This window comes from Cryptomeria japonica, chromosome 5 (genome assembly GCF_030272615.1).
Source record: "Cryptomeria japonica chromosome 5, Sugi_1.0, whole genome shotgun sequence".
NCBI lineage: Eukaryota > Viridiplantae > Streptophyta > Pinopsida > Cupressales > Cupressaceae > Cryptomeria > Cryptomeria japonica.
Genome location: NC_081409.1, coordinates 824,150,490 through 824,173,008, shown reverse-complemented (window position 1 = coordinate 824,173,008; position 22,519 = coordinate 824,150,490). Strand labels below are relative to the sequence as shown.

At 40.0% G+C, this 22,519-nt stretch overlaps 1 protein-coding gene across 4 annotated transcripts in view; it reads left to right on the top strand.

Moving 5' to 3' along the window:
* The first annotated feature begins 267 nt into the window (after nt 1–267).
* The window catches only part of LOC131075155 (protein ACCELERATED CELL DEATH 6), a 130,378-nt gene continuing 108,126 nt past the window's right edge, over nt 268–22,519 (top strand). For all 4 annotated transcript variants that reach the window (XM_059221773.1, XM_059221776.1, XM_059221775.1 and 1 more), the window contains exon 1: nt 268–419. The gene's annotated coding sequence lies outside the window, so the exon portion shown is untranslated. The remainder of the gene's footprint in view (nt 420–22,519) is intronic.

The following is a 22,519-nucleotide window of genomic DNA, read 5'->3' as shown; positions in this document are numbered from 1 at the left end:
AATGAATTATCTTTATATGATGAATTATTAAACTTGTTCAACCTATTAAAAAAAATAATTTACAATATATCACTTTATCAATTTTTTTTTAACAAATATTCTTCTATTTCTAATATTTATTATTTTGATCAATAATCTTATTTTCGACCTATCCATTATACACCAAGATACAATTACTAGTATTTATACTTTTAAGAAATCCTTATAACTTACTTGGTTTCGTATAATAGATACCTATCTATTTTTTGCCCTTTTAAAATACTCGGTTTCGAGCCGTTTAAAAAAGCAACAACATACAGACCAGAAATGACAAATTTATAAACACGAGCATTTTATTTCTCAAGAGTCTTTCATCTATTAACGGAAAGAGCATCAGGGGAAGCGCTCAAGCCTTTTGTGTATACAAAATTTTGGTTCAGGTATGCTTACCAAATGTATCTGTTACAGAGCACGCATTTTACAAATTTTCTGGTATCTCCGACTTCCATTTAGCTATTTGTTATCGTTATTGTCAAGAAAAAAGCGAATTGCTTTAAGTTCAGTGTAAGGATTTTTGTATTTCTTAGGATTTTCTTTTCTTTTTCTGTTGTAGGGTTTTTCATATAAAGAAATCATCCAAAGTATGGTCAATTCTCTGTTACTTAAATGTTTAGATGAAGCAGTGCTTTACATGGTGACCTGCAGTGACATATGCAAACAATCTTTAAAAACATTTTAAAGATTTGTAAAGATGGGTAATAATCTCCATAGTCATTACAGTATAACCTTTCCATATCGTCTCTTAGAATTATAGGCTACTGTATGCTGGTGAGGAGAATTTAAACATTGTTTGCACTAATACAGTATGTAGGTATCTTTGAATCACTTTCTTAAGAGTTGTAAATAACAGTTATATTCTGATATAAATCATGATCATTATACTCCAACCTTGCTACATGTGTGTGAAGAGTCATAAGCTGCCTTATGGTGGCAACCGAAGAGTGGGAGTGAACAGTTGCAGAAATGTTTTTTTGGCTCCAGAAACTAGAGTAGCAGTTTTTAAACAAATATTCAGTGTGGATATGAGATATGTTAGGCATAAAGAGGTAGACCCTAAGAAATTTAATCACTGTTATAGAGAAGAGAATCTAAGTTTATTCTCGTCAGTAATTAATGGCAACAAAAAGAAGGCATAGTCTCGAACTTTAATTCTGGCTATGCAAAGAAACCCTCTATATATTAGGAAGATCCAAGATTATAGTTAAGGAAAGTTAAATGGAAAGGTAAAATGGAGGTAAAATGGACTGAAAAGTGCGTATAGGATTAAGAAGAATCAGGATACTTGGGATGTAGAATGGCTGATGAAGATGGTGGTGAATTAGCAAGATTAGTTTTATTTCTGGGTTTTGTCTCGAGGTCAAAACCCAGAGAGGTGCAAATTTGAAACAATATATAAATTGAAAAATTTCTCTTATTCCTACAAGGGACATTTGATATGCCAAGTTAGTGTGCTGGCCGGGCTGTGACTTAAAATCTACCTTTATCTTTGAAAGTTCATCATTACATCTATGTGGAAACGTGCATCCAGTGATTGATATGAGGCATTTTGATGCAAATAACTCAGGATTAAACCTTTGCGATCATTTCATTTTACATTGCATACATGTGATCAGATGCGGTCCTTTGGAGTTGAATCCAGCTAATAGAGGAACAATTTGGGAAATGCCAAAATGTATGATCATGAATGTAATGCTACTTCTATCTGAACTATAAAATTGGAAAGTATAAATATATCAAAGTTATTTTAGAATGACAGTAGATTTGCTTATGTTAATATCCAGGTTTTAAAGATAATAAATTATATTTAAAATTTAGGAAAAATGCATGAAAATACTTCTTTATCAAAATTAGTAGGTTTAAGACTTTAGCACATTAAATCCAAAATAATTAATATATATAATCCTGAATATATTTTAACAACAAGAGGGATGCCCCTTTCAATGGATAACATAGCTGCCACATCGCTTTTCTATTCTAATCAAGATCCAAAAAACCTCTATCTCCAACTGTTAGAAGGTGTTTGACGATCAAAACTGCTTGAACTTGTTGAAGAAACCATGTTGACATTCTTTTTCTTTCACACAGCAGGAATGGTCTGGGTGTTTCCACTTAATGTTCTGGCTACTTGAAGTTTCAGGGTCTTAGACTGCTTTTTCTTGCCCTCACAAGAATTCAATGTGACGCTGTCCACTTTTGCATAAGTGGTACTGGTTTCATCCTTTAGGTAGTTCACAAACATCCAGTCATATTTGTAGGGGCTGCTAAACACAACTCCATATACGTACATAGGCACAATATCCAAAACCACTACATCAATAAATTTATTGTTAACAAAAAACTTCAATTGACATTGAATTGTTATGAACAAATCAACACCATTTTTGATCTAATCCAATCCATATAGTTGAGTGTATTGACTAGCTTGAGAACAAGAAACAAAAAGTCCATCAACTTTAGTCTTCTTGTAATATGCTAGGGTTGGGTTATAAAGTGAACTTTAAAAAAAAATAGATTACCAGAGTTACAAATGCATTCAGAAACCCTAGAATAGGTAGTCAACAACTTCAGATGTGAGAAAAGGATTATAACATACAACTAATTGATTTCAACCGAACACTAATTTTCATTCATAATCGCTTTCATGAAATAGATGAGTGATTTTTCCACTTACAGAGCAGCAGCTACAGAAATCAAAAGATGTAATTACATTCAGAAAATTGGCCCTGATGTATACTGTTCCTCAGATCTGAATTGTATACGTCTGTATCCTTCCACCCAAACAAAAGCAATGGTAGTTTGCTGACCTGGGCTAGGGTTTGAGGCATTAAAACCCTCAAACCTAGTCGCCAAATGATGAGATAGGCAGGAATAGTTGTCCAGACACAATCTTGAGATCTGAGATGTTGATGATGAATCTGTTGTCACTAAATTAAGGGTCAGATCTGCAGCTGCTACATGGTCTGATTAGCGCAGTCTGCCTCTGGATTTAACTCTTGTCACTGGGTCTGTGGGTCCTTGTTTCCTCCTTATGATTCTTATTTTCAGCGCCTAAAATGTCGCTTTATTCTTCCTGTTGGAAATATTGTCATTGATGTCAAGGGAACTCAGTTGAGTAGGTAGAAGTTTGTCATTGATGTCATGTTGCTTTGGTGCAAGGCTTGATGTCTGAAATGTTTGAAGATCATATGTTGCTCACACACTTGATTATATCTTGAAAAGATAAAGTGCAGACCAAATATTTTACATTCTAGTTGAAGATGAAATAGAAACTTGGAGAAGTGAATGCTGCAATTTCATGAAGATCACACAACAGTCAAAATGAAGACCAATCATATGAGTAGACATTGATCAATCTGAGAAGACAATGCAGTGCTGTTGTCTAAAGACAGCATGGAAATCAAAGATAACAAACAACAATTAGTGACAGTAAGATAAATAATGGAGTTTTAAGACACAGCAATCTACATGAAGTTTTAATAAAGGTTGTGATTATGGTTATTAATAATCAACTTTGACACACAGACAATAAGCAACAAGCTAACATTCCTGAGCAGCTATCACTAAGTTGAATGTTAAAAGTGACCAAGTACAGCAGATGAGACAAATTAAAAAGAGACAAAAATGAAGCAGAAAGGACAAAAATCAGAGAAGGACAAAAGCAGAAAATGACGAAAAGAAAAAGTAGACAGCGATTAACATAGATATGTCAACGGTTAGCTGGACTTTACCAAAGACACATTAAGATAAGACAAAAATGAAGAAAATACAAAAGTAAAAAGGGCAACTTTAAAAGTGACGATATGTTTGACAAACAAAAGGATGCGATCTGATTTAAAACCAAGAGATGCGTTTTAAATATATATTTTTGCTAAAGGAATTACTCCCCAAAAGGTGCGATTTCATTTGTTATTATTTTAAAGAGACAATTGTCTATGTTAACAAGCAGCAATTAATGAAGAGTAAGACACGTCTCTTCAAGGAATGGCTATTCCAAAAAGGCATGATCTTTAAGATGTAAAGGTATATATAGAAATCAGAAATAGAGTTTGAAGTGTGTGTGTGGTGTATACATGCTGTCCAGAAACAATTGATCTGCACCTTTGTCGATGATAAGAGAACATATTGCTGATTAAGGAAAGAGATAATCTCAGAATTATAATAAAGGATCTGTGACAGATTTGTGAAGCAAGTTGTCTGATCTATGAGCAGAGATTTAAGAAGAAGTATAAGCAGACTTGCGAAGGTATGACAGATTTGTTTAAGGAGATAGATTGCAGACTTAGTGAAGGAAGAGTGTGAGGACATTATTTCAGATTTAAAGAGAAGAGTATGAATTCATGGCAGATTTTGTTAATTTTAGCAATCAGATTAGCAGTAATTACAGAAAATAAGAATGCAAGGTAAAGTAAACACATAACACGATGAGACCCTGGGAAAACCTTTCTCTTGGAGGAAAAACCCAGCAACAAAGAATCTCAGATTTGATTAGAATAAGGTAGAGACAGATTACAACCTTGCCCAGCTAGGGCACAAAACATAAGCACCGAAACCCTACTTATCTGAACCTTGATTTTGATCTCAGTCTGATAATGATACCCAGAATATGATTTGCTGATGGATTGAGCTTGCACTTGGAAGATGTCACACAGCTAACTCAAGGATTCAATGTCCTGCAGCAGATTTGGTAGCCTAGAATGACTTCAGCTGACCTAGCAAGATATTCCCCCAGCCTGGAAACAGTTCGCTGACTGGAAGATCTAATTTGCTGCCTTAGAGATGACTTGCAGATGCTAATTGCTGCTGGAGGAACTCGCACAATCATAGATGAATTTTCCTTACAACTTAGTGCCCTTGTGACTACAAGTCACCTTGCTTTTATATACATGCCCTTAACCCTTATGCCTAGGTCAGCTTTGGCACTAAATTACAAATTCACAAGTTACATTATAGGGTCAGACCAATATCACAAGTTACATCGGTTAGGACTTGACCAATAACACTTTACAAGTTACATTTTAATAGGTTCTGACCTATTGAATTTACAAGTTACACATGAGATGTGCCCAAATAGGGCATGCCCTATTATAATATATTACACAATCGCCCAAATAGGCCCAGTTAAACATATGCCAAATTGCTAAGGCCAAAGGCCACTTAGCACTTAGGTGAACTAGGTTGACCCTAGAAGGGATCCGACCTAGCTACATAACAACACTCTCTCTTAGCTAGGGAGGATTCCTTCTAAATGACGAAGTCACATAGTGACTACTACCATGGCTACTCCCATGGATGAGACACACCATAGCTACTCCCAAAGGGTGAACAAACTCATCATGGAACATCTTCCATTATACCAACCATACCTACTCGCAGAGGGTGGGCTCACCATGCCTACTCGTAGAGGGTGAACAAGTACACCATGATACCCACCATACCTACTCGCAGAGGGTGGGTCCACCATGCCTACTCGCAAAGGGTGGAATGAGGGCTCTAACCTCAGACTTCTCCCAGAGAAGAATGCAATACCACCATGCCTACTTGCAGAGGGTGGAACGAGGGCTTTCACCTCAACCTTCTCCCGGAAGATTGCTTTAACTGAGGGCTTTCACCTCAATCTTCTCCCGGAAGATTGTCTTAACCGAGGGCTTTCACCTCAATCTTCTCCCGGAAGGTTGCCTTAACCAAGGATATGGCTTCCTTTGAAGCTGAAACAACAAACAAGCTCCCTCTGAAGCTGAATACAACAAGCTCCCTCTGAATCTGAAAACAACAAGCTCCCTCTGAAGCTGATGAACTTCCTCTAAAGCTCCTTCTGACATTTTCTTCCTTTTAGAAAAGGAAGTCTTCATTTTACTTATGTTCCTTTTGAGGAGTTCCTATGACAACTTCTGCAGAGGAAGCAAGAGAAGTCCCGATTTTGCAATCTCGAGCAAAATGACCAAACTTTTTACACTTAAAGCATTGGATGTGAGATAAGTCCTTTCTTTTTGCTTTAGGAGCAGAATTAGAACCTCTGTCTCTACCCCACTTTCTTCCTTTACCTTTCTCCATATGCGAAGCAAGAACTTGATTTTCCACATCATAATGATCACGCTCAAGTCCTCTTGCAATTAACCGTGACTCTTCTTGTAAACAATCTGTCCTCAAGCGATCAAACTGTGGAAGTTCAATCCTTGCGTTGATTCCTTGAATGAATGCTTCCCAAGATGATGGAAGACCATTGAGAGCCATCATGGATAGGTCGCTATCTTCAACAACTTTCCCAACGGAAGAGAACTGATCCTTCAGATCAGAAATCCTCTTGAAGTATGCAGCTACACATTCTCCTTTTGCCATCTTGATGTGGTGAAGTTTCTGCTTCAACAATAGGATGCGATTGGTGTTGTTGATCTCATACATCTTCTCCAAGGTGTTGAACATTTCTTTTGCTTTCTTTAGCTTGGCGATGAGAGGCATGATATGATCCTTGATGGAATCCACTAATATCCTTTGAGCTTGAAAGTCTTTCTTTCTCCAAGCTTCCTTTTCTCCTTCAGCTGAGGGCTCGGAAGACTCTTTGCAGATGAACTCAGAGAGATCATTCAATGCTGGCATGATTCTGAATTTCCATGCAGTGAAATTGGATGCACCATCCAATCTATCTTCAGCTCTAATGTATGATGCCATGCTGACTGAAGAATGGAATGATAGATTGAGGATGAAGACTACCTGATAATCTGATCACAGTTAGTACGAACTTGGCTCTGATACCATGTTAATTTTAGCAATCAGATTAGTAGTAATTAACAGAAAATAAGAATGCAAGGTAAAGTAAACACATAACACGATGATACCCTGGGAAAACCTCTCTCTTGGAGGAAAAACCCAGCAACAAAGAATCTCAGATTTGATTAGAATAAGGTAGAGACAGATTTCATCCTTGCCTAGATAGGGCACAAAACATAAGCACCGAAACCCTAATTATCTGAACCTTGATTTTGATCTCAGTGCGATAATGATGCCCGAAATATGATTTGCTGATGGATTGAGCTTGCACTTGGAAGATGTCGCACAGCCAACTCAAGGATTCAATGTCTTGCAGCAGATTCGGTAGCCTATAGCTGGTTAGGCAGCCTAGAATGACTTCAGCTGACCTAGCAAGATATTCGCCCAGCTTGGAAATAGTTCGCTGACTGGAAGATCTAATTTGCTGCCTTAGAGATGATTTGCAGATGCTAATCGTTGCTGGAGGAACTCGCAGAAGCAGAGATGAATTTTCCTTACAACTTAATGCACTTGTGACTACAAGTCACCTTGCTTTTATATACGTGCCCTGAACCCTTATGCCTAGGTCAGCTTTGGCACCAAATTACAAATTCACAAGTTACATTATAGGGTCAGACCAATATCACAAGTTACATCGGTTAGGACCTGACCAATAACATTTTACAAGTTACATATTAATAGGTATTGACCTATTGAATTTACAAGTTACACATGAGGTGTGCCCATATAGGGCCTCTCCTATTATAATATATTACACAATCACCCAAATAGGCCTAGTTAAACATATGCCAAATTGCTAAGGCCAAAGGTCACTTAGCACTTAGGTGAACTAGGTCGGCCCTGGAAGGAATCCGACCTAGCTACATAACAACAAATTTCAAGTAAGAAATTATGACAGATTTTTGAAGAGAATATAGCAGATTTAAGGAAGAGATCATAAGAGAATTGTGGAAGACTATAACAAGATTTGTGAAGAATAGGATCATCCATCATCCATTAAAAGGTGGAAATCTAAATGAGGGGTTGGCGCCTCTAACTGAATGAGGGTTTGGTGCCTCTAACTGAATGAGGGTTTGGTGCCTCTAGTGGGAAAGTGTCTCACAAACAGAATGTGCGGTTGGTGCCTCTAGTGGGTTGATACCTAAGTTACCGGTTTGGATTCAAGATCGGGTTTGAGGACGGGAACCTGGTTTGTGGGTTCGGGCAATTTTTTTTTGCCTTTTGGGTTCTTGGGTTGGGTTCCGCCGTATATATATATAAACTTTGTTGTCGGGAATAATCATTATGTTATGTTGTCGTATTATGTTATGTTGTCATCGGTAATTATGGGTTACGACAGTCAGTTAGTCTTCCCGAAAGGCAGTTGGACGCGACGGTTGGTTGCACCCCTTCGGGTATTATATATTGCATACCTTTCATTCGAAGTAGGATCATTATGGTCATATCTAGATGTGATGTTATAAGCACTTGATGTACATGGACTGTTGAATTAATACAAAAACTGGTTCTTTAATATATTTCCATTATGTTTTGTGCATTTACTTTCTGCGTTTAATCATTTACCCGTATGTGGCAAACATCTAGCGCCATTGCCTAGACATACTCGGGAAAGGAAGGAGCGGATGGCGTACAGACACAATGGGCCTACCCGTTGGTGAGATTAACCCAGAGGCTGGCGACGCGCAAACGGAGCTCTACGACGAAGAAGATATTGCAACGAGGGAATTCTCAATCCTGCTTCAGGTGGCCATCGAGACCTACATCCGAAGAGAGGCCACGAAGGCTAATGTCCCAACAAGTGCCGTGTGGACTGCATTGGAAGTTAGCCCCGTAGTGAATCGGTTGATGAACCACCTCCCCCGGTTGCTTGCACAGACATCACTGGCACAACAAACTCGCCTGGAGGAGATTGCCCGTGAGGAGTGATGCCAATAGGTCCTCCAACAGTACGAAGAAAACATTCGTTGCTGGGAAGCAGAGCGTGATGGCAAGAGGCCAAGGGGAAATTGAACCCTGAACCTCCAGGAGGAATAAAGAACATTCTATATTATAATAATGGTGTCGTACTATTGACACAAATTGTATCCGATGGGATGAATTAATAAAGAAGTGTCCTATTTTTATGTGTTGTTGCTATTTATGAAGATGTACGGGAATTAATGCCCAACTTATTAAATAAGGACAGAAATAAGAAGGCACAAAGTGAGGAGTGGGAGGCCGCATAGAGGGCCTTGATTCTGGAACAACAAGTAGAATGTAGACGGAGGCTGAGGCAACTTGCCAAAGGATGATTTGCCGAAGGGTTGCCTGAAGGGAACCAAGGAGGTGTCATGGGGGGTGTAGAAGCCGAAGGAGATTTCTACGTGTTGCTAGAACACCGTAGGGTGAGAAGCCACGAAGAGTTTTTGGAGGAAACTAGGCTACGAAGAAATCTGGTCGAAGAGACCAGAGATCAGTTCAGGAACTTATCCCTTACGCCGTGCACAGAGGACCACCGAAGGGAACGAGGGTGAGAATGGGGGAGAGGGCAACCGTACGACCGTAGGTGCGGAGAAGGCACAGGCACACGACAGACAGGACCCCCTCTTGGAACCCATCACACCAAGCACGCAGGTACAAAACACCGTACCTCCATTCACTCAAACAGGAAACACCATCGGCGCGAGAGGGAGTGGCGCGGGTGCACGACAGACACAACCACCTATGGGGACACAACCCCCATCAATGGCCAATAGGCAAAAGCTGTCGAAGTTCACTGGTGACGGGAAGGAGGATCCCGTAAGGCACTGCAGAACCTGCGAAACCATATGGGCGGCCAATGGTGTCACGGACTAGGACGATGCAATTTCCAACGACATTATGGGGAGTTGCCATCGACTGGTACTTGGATATTGATAAAACTGCGGTGGCCACATGGGACATGCTGCAGAAAGCCTTCGAGAAGGAGTTCCGCCTACTCTGGGATGATAATGAAATAGTGGCAGAGATATATAGTACGAAACAAGGACAAAAGGAATCAGTTCGTGCCTACGGAAGGTGCCTGAAGGAGCTAATTGGGAAAATGGAGAGTTAGCCGACCGACGGACTCAAGAAGAGGTGGTTCGTAGAAGGCCTAAAACCCAGTTTGAAGAAGAAAATGAAGATAGTCCCTCCTTCGTCATACGATGATGCATACAATAGGGCTATGGACTTAGAAAGTGAATACAACACGTCCAAGAAAAAGGGGAAGTCCTCCGACGAGGGACATGACTCTTCCTCTGATGAGAGTGGTAACGAGGAGTCGAAAAAGAAAGTGACGACCCTGCAGAGGGACATGGAGCGTATGATGAGGGAATTTAAAGCAATGAAAGGCTCTACTAGCCGGACCGAAGGAGACGTGTGGTGCACGGAGTGCAAGGAGGAAGGACATACGAAGGGTACATGCCCGAAGAAGGCATTTTGCGAAATTTGCCAAGTAATGGGACACTCCATCAAGGAGTGCCCATACAATATGAAGACCCAAAATATGCAAGTGCTGTTCACTGAGCAGGCCACAACATCTGCACCAGCGGGTACGACCCAACAAACCAACACAACGACATCATCCGGAGGTTACTGGGACAACAGTCGCGGCGGCGAAAGGAATAACAACAACAATAACAATACCCGAAGCCGTATCCAGTATGACGCCAAGGGCCGACCAATGAATCCAATGTAGGGCCTACAATTAGTGGGGGCACTTCGCTTGGGATTGCACGAAGGAAGGCACCCCTCAGCACCTCTGCCGCTGGTGTGGGCCAGGTGACCATGCACATGCAAATTGTTGGAAGCCAAGAGTAAAAATTTTGAACGTCGAACCCACGAAGGCAGAAGTGTTGGCAATCACAAGGTGAGAAGCCAAAAAGGCCACATACCCCAATCCTCGCATGAAGACCGAGAGAGTGCTGGAAGCAAGGGTCAAGATCACAAAGAAAATGGCCGCACAAGGACAAAGTAGCCACTAGGCCACAAGCCCATCACGGAAGAAGGGAGAAGAGAGAATCTTACGGCAAATATTGCAAATAGAGGTACCCGTGAAGATTCAAGACCTCCTTAAAACCATGCCGCAGTTGAAAACGGCTATCTTAAACTCCGTACCCACACAAGCTAAAACGAGGGAGGTCGTAAGCCCCACCGTTGACCCTATGTCGTTAGTAGTCAACGACGGATGCCAACCACCGGTGGTAGAAATGGGCATCCTAGGAACTACCTTGATGGACACCATTGTGGATGGAGGGTCAGGAGTAAATGTGCTCCCAGAAGAGACATGGAAAAAATTGGGAGAGCCTATGTTGTGGCCCCCCACGTTCAACCTACTAGGGGCAGATCAACATGGGATTAAACCCCTCGGTACCCTCATGGGCCAGCGGGTGATGATTGGCACACAGCCATTCGTGCTAGATTTCGTAGTGATTCCACTGAAGCAGAAAGGGTACGACGCCATTCTCGGACGTGGGTGGCTCATTGCAGCAAAGGCGAACCATAACTGGAAGCGGAATACGCTTTCCTTGGAAAGTGCGGGGAGGAAGTACGTGATCGATCTCCGTATGCAGATGGTGAGCGAGGAGTTGGCATCCTCCTTCGAGTCGGAATCTGAGGGAGACCAGTTGGATGAGGATGGAGACGGACATCGTATGGAGCCTAGTGACGAAGGGGTATTAGAATTGGAAGCATGCTCGGGGGATGACGGGGACTCCATGAATGGCCTCTTCCACTAGCAGATGAAGGATTACGAAATGTTCCAGAGCTACAGGCTTGAAGTAGAGGAACCAGAGCAAGTAACAGAGGAGGTGTACCTATCGGAATACAGAGAATATTGGAAGGGAGACGCCCGTGTGAGTGACACCACCGCACACTAGTTCCCGAAGTAAGAACCCATCCGGTGTCGAGGTAAAATTGAAGGAGACAAACCTTGGTGACATAGATAATCCCAAGATCATTTGTGTCGGCAACGATTGGAACCCTGTGTGGAAGGCCGCAGCCTTCAAAATCTTTATTCTTCTTCTTCTTCTTATGTACGGGAAGGAGACTGTGGTCCCTATAGAATTTATGGTTCCAGGTCTTCGGATGGCCATTGAAAATAGACTTGCCATCAACAGGTCCAAATTGAAACCCCACCACGAGAAGCGCGCAGGGGAACCGAGAGGCCGGAAGGACACCCAAGAGTCCAGAGGGGGACCCGAGAGGATGGAAGGGGACCCGAGAGGCTGGGCAGGCGACTCGAGAGGCACAGGACCAAAGCGGGAGACTCTCGGGCGAGGCAACGACGATCCCAGAGGCACGGGACCCGAGCTGAAGAATCTCTGGACAATTAGATTAGGAAAATAAAATGAAAAAAAAAATTGAAAAAAAATAAAAATAAATGAATAAATATATATTTTTTGCAAGTGGTGGTGGGACCATTGTACGGTGGAACCACCACGGGAGACCACCGTGCGGTGGGACACCGTACGGTGCACCACCGTCGACGGAGGTCGCTGGCCTTTGAGGGCGGAAGTCGGCGGGTATTCATCCACCGTACAACCTTCCCAGCCACCGTACGGGAGACCAATCACCGTATGACACCAAGCTTCGGGTGACCCCAGCCGCCGTACGGCTCAACCACCATACAGGTTCACTCCACTGTACGACAGACCACTCCATCGTACGACAGATAACCTCTGTACGGGCTTGGGACATTACAGTCCGTAGGCCTGAAGAAGCACGGCGGCGGCGGTTTAAAAGAGGGTGAAAGGAAAAATACCACGGCACGGCAAGGATAAATGGTGGTGATGGCACGTGAAAAAAAAAAAATGACGACCAGATTGAAAAATCATTCGATGGAGTCTGGAGCCAGGACACTGAAAAAATTAGAGTGGAGAAGAAGGTTTTTGGCATCTTAAAATATCACAAAAATGATGTGCGCCATGGACTTCGGTGTGGTTCTGAAGGTTGTAAATTGGTGTTGGCGCTGCCCCTCGACCTTGCTGGGGGCACTGCCCCTAGATCCCCAGTTTATTTTTGAGCTACAATACACTTTTGAGTTGGGCGAAGGCATCAGAGAAGTCACGGTAAGTGTTGGGGTTGTTCCGTACTATGAGAAAGAAGCTTGAAGCTAAGCATTGGCAGGGAAGCCATAAGTTGTAGAGGGAGATGAATTTGGAGGTTGCGAACAAACAGAGTTTGAGGGAAGGCATTGCAAGAACGTGAAGTCGTACAACACCAGGGAGTTATTCAGTTCAGTTATCAGCCTTTGGGGAGTGTGATGGAAGATTTGAGGTGTCTCCTAGCCTTTGTGCCAGAAGGTTGTGGCCACTTCCAGGCATGAATGGTACGCTTTGAGGAACTCGGAGTATGTCTTGACTGGATGTGAGGTTGCCTTGGTGGATGCACAGAGGGCTCGGGAGGAGCTGACCACCAGGTTGGAGGCAATAGTAGCGTGAGACTTAGCTCAGCATACCTAGGAGTTGGATGCGGAGAGGGTAGCGTGGGTGGCTATCGAGGACAAATTGGCTAGGGAGACAGTATCATTTGAGTAGCAGTTGGTGGAGGCTGAAAAGCGTGTTTTGCAGACAAGTTTGGTTTAGGCACAGGAGGATTGTGATGTCAAGGGAAAAAAAAAGAGACCTCCTTGCGGAAGCAATAATGGTGAAATCCGCACTTGAGCATCGGATGGTAGCAGAAAAGGGTTTTCAAGCGAGGACGCAATAGGTGTACAAGTTCTGGGCTCGACTGGCGTCAGCAGTTCCTGCGGTTCTCTACCTTGGTTCTATTTAATGTATGAACATCATCTCTTTTCTTGGGGGGGATGATGTTGTCGGGAATAATCATTATGTTATGTTGTCGTCGGTAATTATGGGTTACGGCAGTCAGTTAGTCTTCCCGAAGGGCAGTTGGACATGACGGTTGGTCACACCCCTTTGGGTATTATATATTGCATACCTTTCCTTCGAAGTAGGATCATTATGGTCATATCTAGATGTGATGTTATAAGCATTTGATGTACATGGACTGTTGAATTAATACAAAAACTGGTTCCTTAATATATTTCCATTATGTTCTGTGCATTTACTTTTTGCGTTTAATCATTTACTCGTATGTGGCAAACAAACTTAGTCACCACATTCGCCGAATTTTCGCCTTTAGGTTTGAAATTCGGCGAACTTATATATGTATATATCTAGTCACTGTGTTCGCCAAATTTTTGGCTTCAGGTTCGAAAATCGATGAACTTATAAAAAAGTATGAAGTTGACAAAAATTCGTCTCAAATTTAGGCAGATGTTTTTTTAGTTGGCGGATTAACAGTTCCTAGTTGCCGCCAAGAGGGATGAGGGCCTCTGAAGGTTGTAGACGGGCTATTGAATGGCTGCAGACGAATGCGATGCCTCGTTGCAGGCATGGTTTTGAGATGGCTGCTTTGGCAACTTTGCTCGTATATAAATGTTCATATAAATCTATATATTAAAAAGACTTTATTGACGAATTTTTTAAAAACTATTAAAAAATTAAAGCAAAACTTTAATGATGTGATGCCTTGCTAGGTAGGGTTTGGAGATGAAATGCAATGCGATGGTAATTAATATTAAAAAATTAAACCAAAACTTTATGGATATAAATATAAACTCTATCTTGGTAAACATTTTAACATATTAATATTTTAGAATATTATTTTTAATTATTAATATATAAAATTAGACAATCTAAATTAAAATAAACAAATTTAATATTGTTTATTAACATATTTTTTAGATATATTATTTATTTAAAAAAAAAAATCAAATTTATATAAAATGAATTTAATATCGATTTTTTTTTCTAATTTTTTCTCCTGTTGAATTTCATTCGAATTTTAATGTTGGCGAATTTGAACTTGAACTCGAACGCGGTGACTTGGTATATATATATATATATATATTATATCCAAAAATTTAAAGAAATATACAAAATTACAAATCTAAATACATTTAATAGTATGGTACTTCATCATTGATCAATGCCAAATGCCAATTGATAGTTTAGAATTTCAATAATATCATATTATGTCATATACTCATATGCCATATATATATATATGTATACATATATATGTATATATATTATATACATACATACATATATATATATATATATATATATATATATATGTATGTATGTATATAATATATATATATATATATATATATATATATATATATATATATATATATATATATATATATATATATATATAATGTATCATAGATTCATATATGTCCAGGTTCACGATTCAAATGAAACCAAGAGAGAAAATATGAGCAAATGAAGTTTTTGTAGGTTTCAAATGTAGTTATCAAGGAGCAGATTAGGGTTTTTTGATTTAAAAAGGCAAAAAAAATTAATTTTTTAATGTTTAAAAGTCACTTTATGTGATTTAACCCAACCGACGAACCTAGGTTCATCCAGATTCACACTTGGCTTTGCTCGGGTTTGGATAGGGTTCACCCTAGGGGCCTTGGGTTCCCTGTGGGTTCGTGACAGGGAACCCAGGGCCCCTAGAGTGAACCCCGTCCGGACTCGCTGTGAACCCAATGCAAACCAGGACCCACACAGACCTGGTCTGGGTTAGGGCCTTCAAATAGGCAAACCCGGTATGAGGTTGATACCTAAGAATTTGTAAAAGAGTTTCTTGTATATAAGGAAGCTATTTTGCTGTGGTTTTCTCTTGTAAGGGTTTCCACGTATATATCTTGTGTTCACAATAGTTAGATCTCATGTGAAAGTTAGTATGCAATGAATATGCTTTGAGATTAATTTATATGCTTGTGAATTAAGATGAAAAGGTAAAAAGGTTTGTTATTGATTCACCCGCTGGCCCCCCTCCCCCCCCAATTAAGTTGAAAAGGTAAAAAGGTAAAAAGGTTTGTTATACTGATTCATCCTCCACCTGCCGTCCCCCCACCCCTCTCAGTATAACTGTGTTCTCAACACTTCTCTCCCTGCTGCTTATACCAGTGGGTATGGTGTGTGAGTAACTATGGACTGCATTTCCTCAATCTAGCTAGGTACAGAGGGTTTCATCCTTGTAGAGTAGGTCCAAAGTTGTTGTAGTGGGGGTTTCATCCCAATCCAGCAGGTTGCAGAGCAACTTCAAATTGTTAAGTTCTCATGCCTAAAACAAGAGGAATGGAGCTACCTATATATCATAGTCCAAACCAAGAGCAAGTTGGCCTTATTTTGAATTTCCTCCTTTGGCACCAATACAAACAAGAAGTCGGCCCAAAAACATGATTATTATTAAAAATAATAATTATTAGGTATAATTTATTACTATTATAGTTTTAAAAAACACTTTTATAATTTAAGTGTCATGACAGTCCTCCCATCCCAATTATTGCTTGTCCTCAATCAATGACAACTCCTGGAGTACTGCTTATGGATCCTGGGCCATACGACAAATAAATTTTCCTCTTTGACAGTAAGACTTACTAACCCTGACTTCCTCTTACCTGCAGATCTGGAACTGCCCATGAACAATACCATCAATCCAAAACATGAACCTTGTGAAAAGATCAATTGGAACACAATAGCTTGGCTGCAAAACTGAGTGAGTTCATTCAATTTCAAGAAGGTAAAGACTGAAAACGGTCCTGTGCTAGCTCAGGACACTTTAGTATTTTCATCATGTAGAATATGGCTCGACTCAAGACTGCTATACCAAGTTTGCCAATACTCCTGTCTATTTTCTTTTAGGCTCATTTCTCAAATGTTGTGAGGAAAAGATTCTAGCGGTGTCTCTATTTGACTTGACAAGGAAAATGTATCTGTGCAACCAGCCGCAACAAGTAGACCTACAAGTCTTATAATGGCTGCAATCAATTGATAAAGTTTGTGACTAACAGCATTGATAAACCGAGGAAGCATACAGGGAGGTTGTTCATATATTAGCACATTTTCCCAGTTTCTAATCAACTCTGATTCTTCTAGTTGCAAAAAGAGACAATCCAACTCTGATTGCAGAACCCACATGTAGATGCTCTGCTAACTGTGTCTTATGATAAATCATTTCTTCAATTGGATCAGTGAATACTGAAGTATGGCTCAGTGATTGTCTCATTACTTCCAAAAAGTGACCTCTGGCAGCTGAGGAGTTACATTACTTCCAAAAAGTGACCTCTGGCAGCTGAGGAGTTACATTACTTCCAAAAAGTGACCTCTGGCAGCTGAGGAGTTAAAGGGCTGACAACTAACGCCTTTGGGTCCTACAAAATACATGGCTGCAAGCAGCCCACAAGCATGTATTAATGCAGCAGTTTCATATCTTACAAGTATTGTTTTAGGAAATCTTTCCATCAGCCTGCTAGAGACAGAATTTAGTTCATTTTCTTGCATAAAATTCTTGTCTGACGAGAACAGGACTGATAGAAGATTATGAGTGTTTGAAGGGACAGTTGCCCAATCATCTCAGGTTAATGTTAATAGACACTCCCACTGCTTTCTATAATCTTCTCTGGATATTTTATTGCTTGGTGCTGAAACACGAGGATCTATGTGAATGGATACATTTCTTGCTTCGTTTTCTGAAAGATCCCCCTCAGCATCACTTGAATCACTTTTGTTTGCCTTTTCATTATTTAATATTTATATGTGATCTTTTATCAGAGTGAAAAGGCAGAACAATACACATGAGTTGTGAAGGAGTTATCAAGTATGATTGGCTGGAACCAACATGGCAATCATCTCTAATAGTGGAACTGGTACACTGACTACCTTGTGGAACTCGTACTCTGACTACCTTGCACTTCTTGTTCCTTGGAACCCATCCTGTCATCCTCCTATACAAGCACTAATAACCTCCACAGAACCCAGATCAGAAATACTAGTCACGACAGTACCGGATTTCCTTTCAATGGAATGCTCTTGAGCTGTTTTGATATCAAAGGGATATCCAGAACTCATTGGAGAGACATCATGTTTAAAAATTTGCACTAGATCCTTTGTTCCTGATAACCTTCTAGACAGTCTGGGACTCGAATGAACAAAAACTTGAGAAGACAAAGGTGCATTATCAGTAGGGACATTTATAGGCACCGGAAGGCCAAATGTAGTGTTCTTGTATGACACAGAAAAGTGCCCCTGAGCATGAGGAGCTGAGGGGTAAACAAAGTCAATGCTTGTAGAAGCCTCAGGAATATTGATAGAGCTTGGTGACTTCATTCCGGAACTTGCTATCATTTCCGTGAGAAGAATCTGATAGCACAAAAGTAGACAAGGTTGACCTCTCTAAAGCACGTGAGACAACACAGTCATCTAAAGATACAAGATCCACCTGAGGTGCAAGGCATTGTGGCATTTCAAGGGAATACTGTTGAAGGTCTTGTGTTTGTACACAATATATCTGAACAGTCCCTTTGTTTTCAGTGACATTTTCAATTGTGGTGGTAAAGCCCAAAATTGGCATTGCTACAGAAAATTCTGCCAGGTAGTTCAGACAAAATGGCACAGGCTTGCAGTTACATTCAAAATGTCTTGCATGAATTGCATTCATTTTTGCTTTTGCCAATAAGATCACACTGGCACCTACGCCAACTAAGACTTGATAAAAAAATGCATCTTCAGCCCTCAACTCTGATAAACTCGACGGTTTGCATGCAATGCCACTCCCTAGTTCTGGATCCTTCACACCAGTTTCAGAAGTTGGATCATGTGAGGCCATGATCATCAATCCAATAACAAATCCAGTTTTCAATGACCTCGGAGCAGACTCAATTCGAGCTGAAACATGGTCAGTGTAGGACGAGAAAGCATGAATGTATTCCAGCATTGAACACCATACTGCCCTGCCAATAACTTTGTGAGTATTTCAATAATTCCCTTATGTTCATCCCTGTAATTTGAAGTTTCTGTATCTAGTTGTATGGGGTGATGAAATTGTTAGCAACAGTGAATGGATCTTGTTACAAACTTTACCGCTTACACCTCTTAGAATATCTCCTGGATCCCACACCATTACATTTGAATTTCCTTGGCCGTGAAGGAAGGGGCCCTCATGCCCTAATCTATGGAGTATAACTTTCATCTCTCCAATACCATTATGGTTTTCATGATATACTTGCAATTCCTCCTCATGGGGGTCAATCTTAGTCAAATCATTCTTCATAATAGCATAACTAATTTCTTGAATATCATTATCACATGGTTCACCCATTTTCTTACCTAAAACATGGATGGATGCTTCTTGGACAGCACTTGAAATTATTGAGTCCTCATGACCAGCAAATGTAGTCCTCGCACCTTTACTTCATCAGTTGTTTGCTGATACGCCAAATTGTTAGAGGTCAACAAGGAATCTTCACTTTCAACTTGTTGGTTGTGGTCCTCTTGTTTTGGCTCCATGATGTTCAATAACTTCAATTTTCTTCCTTCTCTACTATGGCAACTTCTTTCCTGTCCTCCTTTTGTGATTATGGCTCTATTGTACCCTTCAGTGTTTTGGTTTCCATCATCTTGGGTTGTCGCTCTTCCAAGAATGATTCTTTTGGCTCCCATCCTTTGGTGTCTTCCTTGGCTACTTTTGATTCCTTCTTTTCTTTTCTCCTTCATCTTATGTAGCCATAAAGTCCCCTTTTTTTTGGATTTATCGATTCAAGATATCTCAAATAATCATCTAAAGAAAATATCTATTGATTTCATCAGACATTCCTTGATATTCATCAAAGATTTTGTAATATCCTTTGTTCATATAGGTATAGAAATGATGAATTTTGACACAAGGAATATCGTCAAACAAATCATCTACAAGGTCTCAGTCTGCTGGTCTGAGTTTTCAATCAGAATTAATGTTGTGTAACAGCACCCAAGAAGTTTGCCAATGATCTCATAAATGTCTTACTAACATACACAATGCTATAGCCTATAACTTCAATTCTAACTCCTCTAATGCATAATTATGACTTTCATAGGGTGTAATGAACAGTTACAGCCAATAGACATTTAGTCAAACAATTGGCATGCAACTACATATCTAGATGACACATGAAATCTGAATGCAACCTGATTACTCCTTTCATTTGAAAACATTAGACTCTTTACAATGACTAATTGAGAATCCAAAGCTTATCTATTAACATTGAAATTTCAGAATATTTGAAGACACAAGACAGCCATTAACACATGCTTATATCTGATAAATAAAGAGAGTTTCTAATGCCAAATGCACCTGGAAGGAATTGCCTATCCCTGGGATTGAAGAAGTAAGCAATATCATGTAATTTGGAGCCTTCACTTGACCAGTTCGAATTAATTCTCTAAATTGCCCCTGTTGCTGGTCTGCAGATTTGTAACAATAAATTAACAGCAGATTGGTCACCTTTCAATCACTAAACATCATTGTTGAGCCTTCCCAAAAAGAGTGCTGAAGTCATGTGACACATGCGATGCCCAAGCAATGAGATAGAAGCAAAATCGTGGGTCATGGAGGTCTGGTTCGAACTTGTTCTCAGACCTGATTTGACTGATTTCTCCTCCAAAATCACCTCCAAAATGCTTCTAAGGAAATCACCTTTTTTCTCCCAATATGCAGATGCAAGTGTAGGTCAAAAGGAGCCAAATCGTGGCATCAATTTACTGTAGCAAACTACTGTAGCAGATCACTGTAGCAGATCACTGTAGCAGCAAATTAATTATGAACAATTAGGAAGAGTGAGATATCTTCCTCTCACAATAGCAAATTTGTCTTCTAAAGAAGACTTCACAAATTTGATGCTGATGTAGACTCCGTCACGAATCTACTCCCAAGAGGAAGAACCAGGGTTTCGTCCAGCCCTTCTATCAATCTACTGAAGGTTTGCATCCTCAGAGATTCAACTAATGCAAAGTATTAGTCAATTCATCCACTCCAAAATCCAAAAATACAATCTGCCTGATCAATCATCACCCTCTTCTATTTATCCTTTTCATAACCCCTCAAAAGATTCCTTCTAGAAGAGGGTAGGTACACTTTATTATTTATTAGTGAGTTTTTTTAATTATTTTTAATTTTATACTTTGGTCACTTTTTTTAATTAAATTAACTAATTATGAAATTAACTTTTTTTAATTAAATTAACAAATGACTTTATGTTGGATAGCTTCCTTGGTTATGTATGTTGAAATAAAAGGGGGACTTACGCTCGACTAATATCTTTCACAAGCTAGGACTTAGACAAATATGGCAATGAATGCTCTCTTTTTTTTTTTTGATTTTTTGATTTTAGACTTCCTCGAAAAAAGGGTAAAAGGATAAGGGTTCAGAAGTTTTATGTACTCCTAAGCTATTCCTATGAACTCAAGAGACGGTAAAGACTGGGTGAAACCAATAACGACACTTTGTTTCGCCACACTTGGACAACTATACAAAGCGGGTGCAATCTTCTAGGGTTGTGCTTAAGATTTTCATACTTATGAATAATACCAACAATTGGACAATATTACTTAAAGTAGAAGTGAAACGTCCAAATCAAAAGCTCAGGCTAACTTTACACATTGAAATGAAAATCATCCATCCAAAGAAAGTATGAGCAAAAGTTTCAAATAGCAAGCCTTCTAAGTCAAAGGCAATTAGAGATGAATCAAGATCAAGAAAGTTACAAATAGCTACACCACGAGTTGAAAAGTATCAGGGAGAGATTACACCTGATGAGTATGATATGGATAATATTGACTTAGGCCCACTCACATCCGAGCAATCTATTGGTGATGCAACTGATTCAGTGAAGGCCGTCAATGATATGTTGAGAGCTGAAATAGAGAAGAATAGAAAATTGGAGAAGGAGATAAATGCATGGAGGAACTACATTCAACAATTCTAGCAACCTTTGACACAACAAAGTCCAGCAGCTGCATTGCCTCCTTTGCTTCCTGCAGAGTCAGTGGATCATATGGAGAAAATGAGGAATTCAGCACAATTGATGGATGCATGGATAGAAGATTCATATACTAGAGTGAATAAGTTCATGAAACATATCATGCAAACACTTGATATAGTTATAAGAGTCCTTGGAAGAACTCATGTGCTTATAGAGGCTTCCGAAGCATTCACTCATGCTAGATATATTATCATCCCGATGCTTCAAGTACTAAGGAAGACACCAAGTGAGATTTTATCCAGGGAAAAAGTAAGAAAAGAAGGAACAACGCTAAATCTTCTACAATGGAGTAGCTTGCTTCGCACAAAGAAGATTATCTTCGAAGAAATTGGAAATGGATGTGGCCAAGTCCAAGATGAAATGCATCGAATTCATGATAAGATAGTAGGAGTAGTGCAGGATGTCTTGAGAAGAAAGATTGATCCAGGAACAGTCATTGAATCCAAGGGATTGCAAGAAAAGGATAAAGATTATTTTCTACTACGAGGATGGTATGGTAACCAAAGAACAAATGAATGATATGCTCGAGTTTGTGATTTTGACAAGCAAGGTTCAAGAATTCGAACCTGAATGGGAGGATGCTATTGTCAAGGCCTTCGATGAAGTAATGCACATGGAAGAGCAACTCAAGTCTCTACCAGAGATCCCAATGAAAGAGATAGAGGAGATGGTGTTTAGATTCATTGAATATGCCGGGAGGGAGTGTGAAAAGGGAAACCAGATTCTAGAAGACAGTTTGTAATGATTTAATGTGGCATTTCATGTTCCTATTGGAGGATGCTTCCTCGATTTCTGCACCGGCATATGTTCTCTTCTTATTGGTTCATTCATAGT